Genomic DNA, 11,627 nt, shown 5'->3' on the forward strand with positions numbered 1-11,627 from the left:
ATTACTTTATCTCAAGAGATACCTAAAGGAGTAACTAGGCTGCATTTCTGCTAGGCCTGATATATTACAGGACTCAACTCTCAAGCTTTGTTAGTTCATACTGTCCTTTAAGGACAAGGATTGGGTCCATTGTTGGTATGCTTTGTGATTTGCTTTTTTCTTTTTTTATTATTAAATTTTTTATTGTTATTATAAAGATGATGGACAGAGGGGTTACCATTTTATAAGTCAGGTAATGAGTACATCTCTTTTTGGACAATGTCACCCCTTCCTTTGCTATCTCTAAGTTTTTCCCTCCCATCCCTACCCACATGTTATATATCTCATTTTCAACATAGTGTCTATTGAGTACCACTTTTTAATTTTTCTTTCTTTCTTCCTTCCTTCTTTCTTTTTTTTTCTTTCTTCCTTTCTTCCTTCTTTCTTTCTTTTTTGTGCTGGTCCTGGGGTTTGAACTCAGGGCCTTGCCACCCTCCCTGAGCTATTTTGCTCGACTAGTGCTCTACCACTTGAGGCACAGCTGTACTTCCAGCTTTGTTATTGTTTTGCTGCTGTTGAAGTTGCACAACTTACAGACTTTCTGGCCTGGGCTGGCTTCAAACTACAATCCTCAGATCTCAGCTTCCTGAGTAGCTAGAATGTTTATGTCTTATATGTAGATAGAAGTTATATTCCATAGATCAGAGAATGAACTACCTATTCTTTTTTTTAAGTTTCAGATATTCTAGCTGGTGGTAACATAAATGGTTCTTTCCATTTTATTCAGTTTTGAATTTTGTCTTAATTCCTGAACATTTATATGACTTCAGTTCTATAAGTTTCAATTTTCTTATACACTAAATTTGATTTAAAATACCCACCTTAGCTAGGGACACACCTATAATCCTAGCTATTCAGGAAGTTGAGATCTGGACGGTAGTGATTTGAAGCCACCCAGAGCAGAAAAACCTTTGAGACTTCATTTCTAATTAACCAGCAAAAAGCCAGGCTGGAAGTATAGCCTGGCTATAGTTGTAGTATACTAGCCATGAGCAAAGAAGTTGAGCAAGAGCCCTGAGTTCAAGATCCAGTACTGGAACAAAATATAAAACAAAATACCCATCTTAGCTTGAATAAATGAGAATTAAATAGATATCTGCTATGTAGTATGCACTCAATAATTGCCATATCCTCAATCTTTAATGTCCTTGTTGACGTTTTGTAATCCCTGATGCATAAGAAACCCACTGTTCACTATGAAAGTTTGTCTGATACAAAAGTCATGTCACATTGGCAGTGCTTTCCACAAGAGTATGTCTACACCTAGCTACTGTTCAGTTTCTAATGAAGCCATTGTCCAGAGCTAGAGATAGGGACCAGAACACTTCTCAGCTCCAATTTTCAAGAAAGATGAACAATACCAGGCCAAATCAGTTGGAGTAAAGGAAGCAGTCTATGGGATCCACGCGTAGAAGCTTTATTTTTATAAAAAGAAGAACCTCATTTCCGCAAAGCTTCTGCTTTTGTAAATGTCTTTTTAAATGCTGCCATTTGACAGGAAAAGCTTTCAGCTTTAGGGTTTTATTTTCAAGGCTTCTGACCTCTCACCTACTTTGAATGATTCACTCAGTCTATTCACTGCCCAGGAATGTTGGCTTTGGCAAAGAACCACAAGTCACTTAAAATAAACACAACCAGGCTTTCATCTCACAGCAATCACTGCTGGCTGCATATTTCACACACTGTACAGCAGGATATGTTAAATTAAAATCATAATCTCTCAAGTGAAATCCAGGGCCTGATTAAGCCATTCGAGAATTACTCTTGCATTAACTTTCAATGAACAGTAAGATCATCAGCCATTAACTCTCCCAAGTAATGGTCACATCCTCTCCCAGTTATCCCAATGCCCAGTAAATAAAATTCATCCAGAAGAATGATATTAGGAATGGAAAAAATGAACGCCAACAGTTACTTAAATATGTACATCCTAGAGAGGGTACAGATTTGAATTATCTTATCAGTCTAAAGTACTTCTCAAAATTTAACTTAAAATTATGCTCAGTCAATGGATCCAAACCATACAGATTAACAATATGTTCACCATTATATTAAATGTTTGGAGTAGATCAAAGAAATATGTGACACTGAGCCCTTAGGAAATTAAAATGTTCTAGGCAATGAGCAAGATTAATGAATGCAATCAAAAAATAGTAACAGAGGCCAGGTACAGGACAACCCCACAGTGGGAGGAGGGAGGCAGCAAAAGCCTTTCTCTGAGTGAGGTCCAAAGCCTGACCTCCTCCAGCTGTGTACTGCAGAGTAAATCTTTGGACTTGGTTTCATCATCTATAAAGCAGGGGATATTGTTCTCATCTTATTAATCTCCCTGAGTTGTAATGGCTAAGTAAGATAAAGATGAGAAAAACACTATGTATAATGCTGCTTATTATGGTCTGTGATAAAAACAAGTGATACAATGAAAGAAGTAGGTCCAAGGAAGGTGTCTGTCTCCTAGAGTTGCCTTTAAGTAGTAGTAAAGAGATCATTTACATCATTGAGCTGTAAACTTCTTTTTTAAAAAATACTTTATGATCTTTAAGGAGTTGTACAAAGGACTTATATTCAATGTATCAGTTTATACGTACAATGTATATTGATCAGTATCATCCCTTTCATCATTCTCTGCCCCTCTTTCTCCATCCCATTTTCATATATATACATTGAGTATGACGACTGCATTCTCTCATTCTTCCTCTCTTCTTTTGTCTACTCCTTTCCTCTTACCCTCACCCCCACTTACACCTAAAGTTCCAGCTTCCTGGTATTCTGTTTGTTCGATTGTAAGTTAGTTGTTCAAAGGAGTTACATTATTGGAATTCTCCCTTGTATATTCCATACATTAGTTAATGTATGAGTGTACATGTGCATATGGCCCTTCATCTGATTATATATGTAATTATAAATTAGAATGAATTTCCACATATGAGAGAAAACGTGTCCTTTGTTTCTCTGGGCCTGACTTATTTCACTTAACAGATTTTTTTCCAGGTCCAATCATTTCTCTGTAAATTACATAATTGTCATTTTTTCTGATGAATGAGTAAAATTTCATTGTATGTATGTATCTCACATTTCCTTGATCCATTTATCCATTGAAGGACATCTGAGCTGTCCCCATAACTTGGCTATAGTAAATAGTATAGAAAATAACATGGCTGTGCAAGTAGCTTCACTGTATCCTGACTTATACTCTTTTAGATAAACTGGACTGTAAACATCTTAAGGGCCAAAAACATTTCTTTATTCAAATATTTATTTCTTGAGTAGTATCTGGAATTTAAGCCAAGGTTTAATATATTTTTCTTAGATGAATAAATCCTAAATGAAGTTAGGTTCAATTTGTATATAATATAGTAACTGAGCTTCTTAAACATCTTTTTTCATTATATTACCTAAAGAATTAAAAGGGGTTAAAATTCCAAATGCCTGAGAAGACCCTTTGCTCGGTCAGCTTTCTTGAGCATATCCCTGGGCACCACTAAAACAGGCTTTTCTGGGTTTGCCCAAAACATAACCACAAAAAAGAGCTTTATTTAACCTTAATGAGAAGATACAATGAAAGGCCCTTTGTGCTTCAGTTTAGCACAGTGGCTAAAGCATGGTTGAATGTACACCCAGCTACCCAATTGGATATATACCTCACAGTATCAAAAGCAGAGGAGATAGTTGCCCCAATCTACTAAGAGGGTCATCATCCAGTACATGGTCACATAAGGAGAGGGTCATTTGTGCAGTTATGCACAAGATTCAGTATTTTGCTTAAGAAAACACAAGCCAGACATCGGTGGCTCATGCCTGTGATCCGAGCTTCTCAGGAGGCTGAGATCTGAGGATTATGTTTCCAGGTCAGCCTGGGAAGGAAAGTCCTTGACACTCTTATCTTGAATTAAGCCCCAAGTAGAGCTGTAGCTCAAGTGGTAGAATGCTAGCCTTAATCAACAAAGCTCAGGGACAGTGTCCAGGCCCTGATTTAAGGCCTAGGATAGCATGGGCATGCACACGTGCGCGTGCACACACACACACACACACACACACACACACACACACACACGTACGTCCATGTGTAAAGAGAAAGAAAGAAAAAAAGAGAGAGAGAAAAAGAAAGGAAAGAAGATGACGGAAGGAAGGAAGGAAGGAAGGAAGGAAGGAAGGAAGGAAGGAAGGAAGGAAGGAAGGAAGGAAGGAAAGAAGGAAGGAAGGAAGGAAGGAAGGGAGGAAGTGAAGGAGGGAGGGAGGGAGAGAGGGAAGGAGGGAGGGAGGGAGGGAGGGAGGGAGGGAGGGAGGGAGGGAGGAAGGAAGTAAACACCAACAATAAAAACAACAGAGTTCGAGGTTAAAACTGCTATGATTCCTTCTCCTAAATGAAATCTCCATGGAATGTGCTTCTATTTCCTCTGGGCCATTAGAAAAGGAAACAGATGCACACTGTATAGGAAATGAAAGTCTTTGGAGAAACAGGAAAACATAAAATACCTTAGAACTGAATGATTTTTTCCCATAAGGAAGCATTACTTTCATCAAGGGAAACACAAAGTTGCAAAGGCCTTTCCCTTTTAGCAAAGACCTTTCCCTTTTAGCTAGGACCTTTCCCTTTTAGCAATAGGCAAACTACAATGTAGGTCCCCCTGGGCTAACGTTGGTCCCCCTAAGGTAACATTGTTTCATGTTGATCTTGTCCTACTAAAGAGCTCACAGCATAAGGAAGCACTCTTGAAGCACATGCTGGTGAGAAGAGAGGTTCAGAGAAGCATGCTTATTTCCCCCACTTCCCTACTTGTGTGCATCTTGTACCTGTCTTTGTGCATCTATGGGCTTGATACTGCTCTTATTTATTCAATCTGGGGACCTGTGTCCTTGGGTATTTTTCTCTTTTCAATTTCTGCAATGAGGTGATATGATCAGGTCTTCATTCTCTGAGTTTCTACAATAATATTTTATACCTGTTCACAAAAATATAGTAAGATAAGCCAGACACTGGTAGCACATGCCTGTAATTCTAGCTACTCAGGAAGTTGAGATCTGAGGGTAGTGATTCAAAACCAGCTCAAGCAAGAAAGTCTGTGAGACTCTTATTTCCAATTAACCACAAAAAACTGGAAGTAGAGTTGTGGCTCAAGTGGTAGAGCACTAGCCTTGAGCACAAAAGCTCAGGAACAGCACCTAGACCAAGTTTAAGCTCCAGGACTGGCAAAAAAGTGTAGTAAGATTGATCTAGAGAGTCACCATATCAACTGGGATCCCAAAAAGTAACACAATTCAACTCCGAAGTTTCAAATGAAGAGGTTTTAATAAAGGAATCTCCTACTGGGTTATAAGAACAAACAAGGGATATTGTGCTACTTATAGACTAATATAGCAGGAAACTCTTGACATCTTCAAGCCTGAGAATAAGGGAGAAATGACTCTGTGCCAGTTGGCACACAGAGAAGAAGGGACCACCCAGAGAGAACTGTGGTTCTGGACAATCTCATGCACTGTCTGAGAAGACACAGCCTTTATCTGTCCTCTTGTCTTCCTATCTTATGACTGTGCTGATTGAAACCAAACCTGAAGCCTGGATGTAACAAGAATCTGATGATAACAATTTTCAGGACTCTCCCAGAACACAGGACAGACTAAGGCAGAAAATGGAAAGGAGCAGGAAATCAGTGGAATCGTTCAATGAACATCACCCCATTTGTTAGGAAATAGAAATACTTGGCAAAAAGTATATTCGGTGAAGTAAGCCAGGCCCAAAGAAACACAGGTCCCATGGTTTCCCTTACTTGCAATAACTAGTATATGTCTGAGACAAGCAGAAAAGGTCAGATAAGATGATGTTAAGCGAAATGAACCCCAAGATAAGGACACAAGTGGGTTTTTCTTCCTTGCTATTGTTTCTAACATATTTATAAGGTACCACGTGATTTTTTTGTTGCTTTGTATGTCCTTCCCCCACAGTATAACCCCTGTTTTCACTGTTTTTGATGTTGGTATAATTTGGGGAGGGGAAGGGAAAAAAAAAACAAATTGTTTAAATAGGGATACAGGTTGACCCATTGCAACAATGAGATGTACAATACACTGTGTTGAAAAACGAACTTTACAATTTAAACGGGGATGGGAGGAGTGTAGTTGAGGAGGTGGGAGGGAAGGGATGGTAGGGAAAAAACAAAGAAGCCAACAATGCTTGATAAGAAATGTACTCATTACCTTGCTCATGTTAACAGTAACCCCTTTGTACAGCATTTCTACAATAAAAAACTTATTTAAAAAAAAACGCTTAAATCAGTGAATATTATGAGGTTTTCCATGTAAAGACACATACACACACTACTGTGTTTTGAGTATAATACAGTTCAATGATGGCCCTCAAAGATAAGCAAGACACAAAAGAGTGCATGGAAACAAAGAGTGCATAGAGTATTACTAAATTAAAAGCTCTTTGTTGTTGCTTTTAATCTTCTATGCCAGTTTTTTTGGGGTTATTTTCCTAACTTTTCCTGTGTAGAACTAGTCTTTATATTCATCTTGATCCCCTCTGCCCTCACTTCATGCTGAGAATGAACTCAGAAGAGTGATACTGGACAGGAGAGTTAATCTTGTAAAGCTCAATTTCAGTTCTAAATGTAGGGCACAGCCCAGATACCTCCAACTTTCTTCCAACCATAAAATGAAGTAAATGTCTGTTAAAGAAAGGGGAAAGGAATAGATGAAAATACATCATGTTGGAAGATGGCGGAGGAGAAGCTGGAGGCTAAACAAGCTCTCACATAGAAAGCAGTTTTAGTGTTCCAGTGAACAGTCCTAGACTAGAGAATGACACCAAGTGTGCCATCACAGTACAAAGAGTTTGGCCAGAGAGGGAAAATCCAGGCAAGGAGACAGATCTGAGCACTTACGGGTAGCCGCCACTGTGGCAGTGGTGGCTGCAGCAGTGGAGTGGCAGCTGTAGCCTCCATACCTACAACAGAGAGAGTTTGGGACAAAGGCGCCAGATGGAGCAGATGAGCAGATTCTACTCAACACCAGCAAGAACTGACAAGGAGCAGATATATTCACCCTGAAGATCGCAGACAAGAGAGGACTTAGGAACCAAGACTCTGGCTTGAGTATAACCCGGACATCCTCACTCCATCTCAGGAAGCAGAGGAGGGAAGGCCGCCCCTACCCCATCATCTTTGACACTGGCAAAGGCCTGGCCGAGCGAGCAGCTAGCTCCAACTCAGGCCTTGGAAGAAGAATCATTTAGCAGGTCACAGGAACCTGACCTGACCTGCAAGCACTCAGCTCCACCCAGGGGAAAGTCACCTAGCCCAGGCAGAAGAAGCTCTGCACTCGGAGGAGTGCCTTTCTTCACTGGGTAAGCAGAGCCAGAGGCTGCCCCTCCCTACAGCAGCCTTGACAATCAATTGAAATTCAGTAAACACAAACCCTGAGAATGGCTCCAGGCTGGGCTCTGTGAATATCTCAGGAGCTAGCCCCTCAGGGAAAAGCTACTGTCTGCTGAAAGGCCTCAATCCCACCCACAACCTAGCCTTATCACATCATCTTCAAACTAGAGGAAACAGCCATCTCCCTCTTTTGTGATACTCAAAGCAGATCTCCCTCCCACTGAAGTAGCCTGGGAGGAGGTTCACAAAATCCTGGGTAATGCAAAGCATTATTTCTGCCTGCTCAAACAAACTGACTTAAAGAGCCAATCAAGCCACAGGAAAGCCAAACACCACAAGCAGACCAGAGACTCCACCAAGAGACTGGTTATGGACACAGGGGAGATAGAGGATCTTCCCATTCCCCCCATCCCCCCAAAAAAAACAAAATCAAAGAACTCTTTTTAGTAACTGTTTTAAGATTTTTAATTAAAAAATTGTTTTCTATTAATCTTTTATTTCCTCTCATAATTTTTATTTTAGGTGTATAGATTTGTGTGTGTGTGTCTGTGTGTGTTTTAATCTCTTCTGAACTTTTGGTCCTTTATTATATTCTTTTCATTTTATTTCTTTTAATTGCTGTTCTGCTCATCCCCCTATATATACCTGTAGTTGATTGTTAGACCTTATCCTCCATTGTGTACATACTTAATCCAGAAATTTATTACTCAATTCACAACCTCTTAGGTTTAAATTCTTTAATAGCAGTATTATCTCTTTATACTTATATACTTTTCAAGTAACTAATTTTAAGAATTTTTATTTTTTAGTTTTTCATGTCTACTTTCTATCCCTCCCCCCTTGCATCCTGTCCAGTGCTTCTCTCAATATCATTTCTTTTTTTAATATCACTTCTTTAAAATTACATAGATTTTAAGTGTTTCACTTTTTTAATTTAAATTTTTGTTTTTCCACTTTTCTTGTTTTTTATTAATCTCTCTCCTATCATTCTGTCCAATCAATTTACCTCTCTGAGATTGGGACTTGGTTATATGCACTCTCCTTTTACCTCTTCAGATCCCTTTAATCCTATTTTTCCCCACATTTCTCCCTAAACCTAATAATTTCTGGTTAGCCAAATCCTTCTTTGTTGTTCTTAGCCCATGAATCCATAATTGTTTAATGTTCAATAGATGGTATCTGATGAACTAGATTGAATCTGCAGCCTTTAGACTGTGCAACTACAGGACTCTGGCAGATGCTTGCCTTAAAATAGTGTTCTAGCACAAAATTGGTGTTACTTTCATATCAAATGGGCAGAACAAACTGGAAAGACAAAAGAAAAAATGGCAAGCCCGGATATCTCAACTCCTACTCATGATAATCAGGTGACACAACAGTTAATAAATAATCCAGAGGAGAGTTTGCAAAAAGCTTTACAAACACTACTGCTAAACATGGTGAATGAAAAGATTGAAAACCTGCAAAGGACTCAGTGTGAGAATGATGGGGAGAGAGAGGAGGCAAACCACAGATTAATAAGGGAATCTCGTGAGCATGAGGAAGCTACTTAAAGATTGATAAAAGAATTGCGTGGGCAGGTTGAACACTCAAAGAGAATAAAAGGAATTGCATGAGCAGGCAGAGAATAGTCAAAGAGATAGACAGCATTTGCATGAACAGGCTGAGAACAAAGAGAATGTCAGGATTGGCTTGAGCAGGCTGAGAACACTCAAAGAGAACTACAGGAATTGTGTGAATGTGAGGAAGCTAAGCAAAGAGAAATACAGGAATTGTGAGAGCAGGATGAAGATAGACAAAGATCAATAGAGGCATTCATGGAATCCATAAAGAGACAGCTGAAAGAATTAAGAGAGAGCACAAAGGGGATGCTGAATGGAGCCCAACAGAGAGAATGGGAGTAAAAGGAAGCCATAACCAATCAACTAAGTGATTTGAAAATAAACATTGATCACCAAATTGAGGAAGTAAAGAAATTCATACAAGACCTAAAGCAAACATTAAACAAAGAATTTGAAGCCATCAAATCAGACCAATTAGAAGGGAAGGAAATAAAAAACAAAGTAGAAAGTCTTGACAGTAGGTTAGACCATGCAGAAGATCAAATCTCAGGGATTGAAGACAGACTAGATATTATAGAGAAAGAACATAAAACTATCCAAGACAAATGCGAGAAATAGGAAAGATCTATTTAATATTTGGAAGACACCATCAAAAGGCCTAATCTGAGGATAATGAGTGTAGAGGAACAGCTAGAGACAGAAGTTAATGGTCTAGGAAATTTGATTAACAGGATCTTAGCAGAGAACTTCCCAAACATGCAAAAAGATAGGCCTCTTCAGATACAAGAACCTTTTAGAACCCCAGATAGACCAGACCAGAACAGGACATTCCACCATCACATTATAATCTGCACAGGATCAATTCAGACCAAGGAAAAGGTCCTTAAAGCTGTCAAGGAGAAAAGATCAATCACCTAGAAAGGGAAACCAATTAGAATCACCTCAGATTTCTCAGCAGAGACAATGAAAGGAAGAAAAGCCTGGAATGATGTATGCCAGGCCCTAAAGACAAACAACTACCAACCAAGAATACTGTACCCAGCTAAACTCTCCTTCATAACTGAAGGTCAAATAAAAACCTTCCATTGCAAAGAAAAACTGAAATAATATATCTCCACCAAACCAGCCCTACAAAAGTTACTTAAAGAACTTCTACACATAGAAAACAAATAAGACCACAATAAAGGCCAAGAAACCACAACCAAACTGAGAATCCAAGAACCATAGGAAGAACTCAGTTGCCACAGCCCCCAAGAAGGTGGATAACATGGCAGGCTACCAAACACCTCTCAGTCCTAACTCTCAACATTAATGGACTTAACACTCAAATTAAGCGACCTAGACTGTCTAGTTGGATCAAAAAGCAAGAGCCTTCTATCTGCTGCCTTCAGGAGTCACACCTTGCCCATAAAAACAAAAAAAAAATTGAAAGTGAAAGACTGGAACAAATCTTGGAAGCAAATGGCCCCATAAACATGTGAGAGTTGCAATCCTAATGTCAGATAAAATAGACTTCAAATTAAAATTAATGAGAAGAGATAAAGAAGATCACTACATACTAAAGGGATCTCTTCTTCAGGAGGACATTACAATTCTAAATATCTATTGGCCATAGACACATGAAGAAATGCTCAACCTCCTTAGCCATAAAAGAAATGCAAATCAAAACAACATTGAGATATCACCTCACCCCAGGTAGAATGGCAAAAATCAAGAACTCTAATAACAACAGATGCTGGAGGGGATGTGGACAAAGGGAACCTTACTGCATTGTTGGTGGGAGTGTAAACTTGTTCAACCACTTTGGAAAGTAGTATGGAAGTTCCTCAAAAGACTCCACATAGAGCTCCCCTATGACCCAGCAATCCCACTTTTGGGCATTTACCCAAATGTTTACAAACAAGACCACACTAAAGCTACCAGCACAACTATGTTTATTGCAGCATTATTTACCATAGCTAAGATGTGGAACCAACCCAGATGCCCCTCAGTAGATGAATGGATCAAGAAAATGTGGTATATATACACAATGGAATTTTATGCTTCCGTCAGAAAGAATGACATTGCCCCATTTGTTAGGAAATGGAAAGACTTGGAAAAAATTATATTAAGTGAAGTAAGCCAAGCCCAAAGAAACATAGGTCCCATGGTTTCCCTTATTTGCAATATCTAGTATATGTAAGAGTCAAGCAGAAACGGTCAGATAAGATGATGTTAGGAAAATGAACCCTAAGATATGTATTTTAAATATTTTTTCTTTCATGCATTTGTTTCTAACGCAATTATAAGATTATTTCTTTGTTGCTTTGTATGTCCCTCCCCCACAGTATAACCCCTGCTTTCACTGTATTTGATGTTGGTATAATTTGTGGAGGGGAAGGGGAAAAACAAGTCGTTTAAATAAGGATACAGGTGGACCTGTTGCAACAATGAGAAGTACAAGTTGTCATGTCAAAAACGAACTTTACAACTTGGGGAGGGGGAGTGGAGGATTGGGGTGAGGAGGGAGGATGGGAAGGGATGGGAAGGGTAAACAAAGGAGGAGGCTACAATGCTTGATAAGAAATGTACTCACTATCTTGCACATGTAATTGTAACCCCTCTGTACAGTATTTTCACAATAAAATAAATAAATAAATGAATAACTAAA

The sequence above is a fragment of the Dipodomys spectabilis genome, unplaced genomic scaffold (genome assembly GCF_019054845.1).
Source record: "Dipodomys spectabilis isolate Male_0828 unplaced genomic scaffold, ASM1905484v1 ptg000087l, whole genome shotgun sequence".
Taxonomy (NCBI): domain Eukaryota; kingdom Metazoa; phylum Chordata; class Mammalia; order Rodentia; family Heteromyidae; genus Dipodomys; species Dipodomys spectabilis.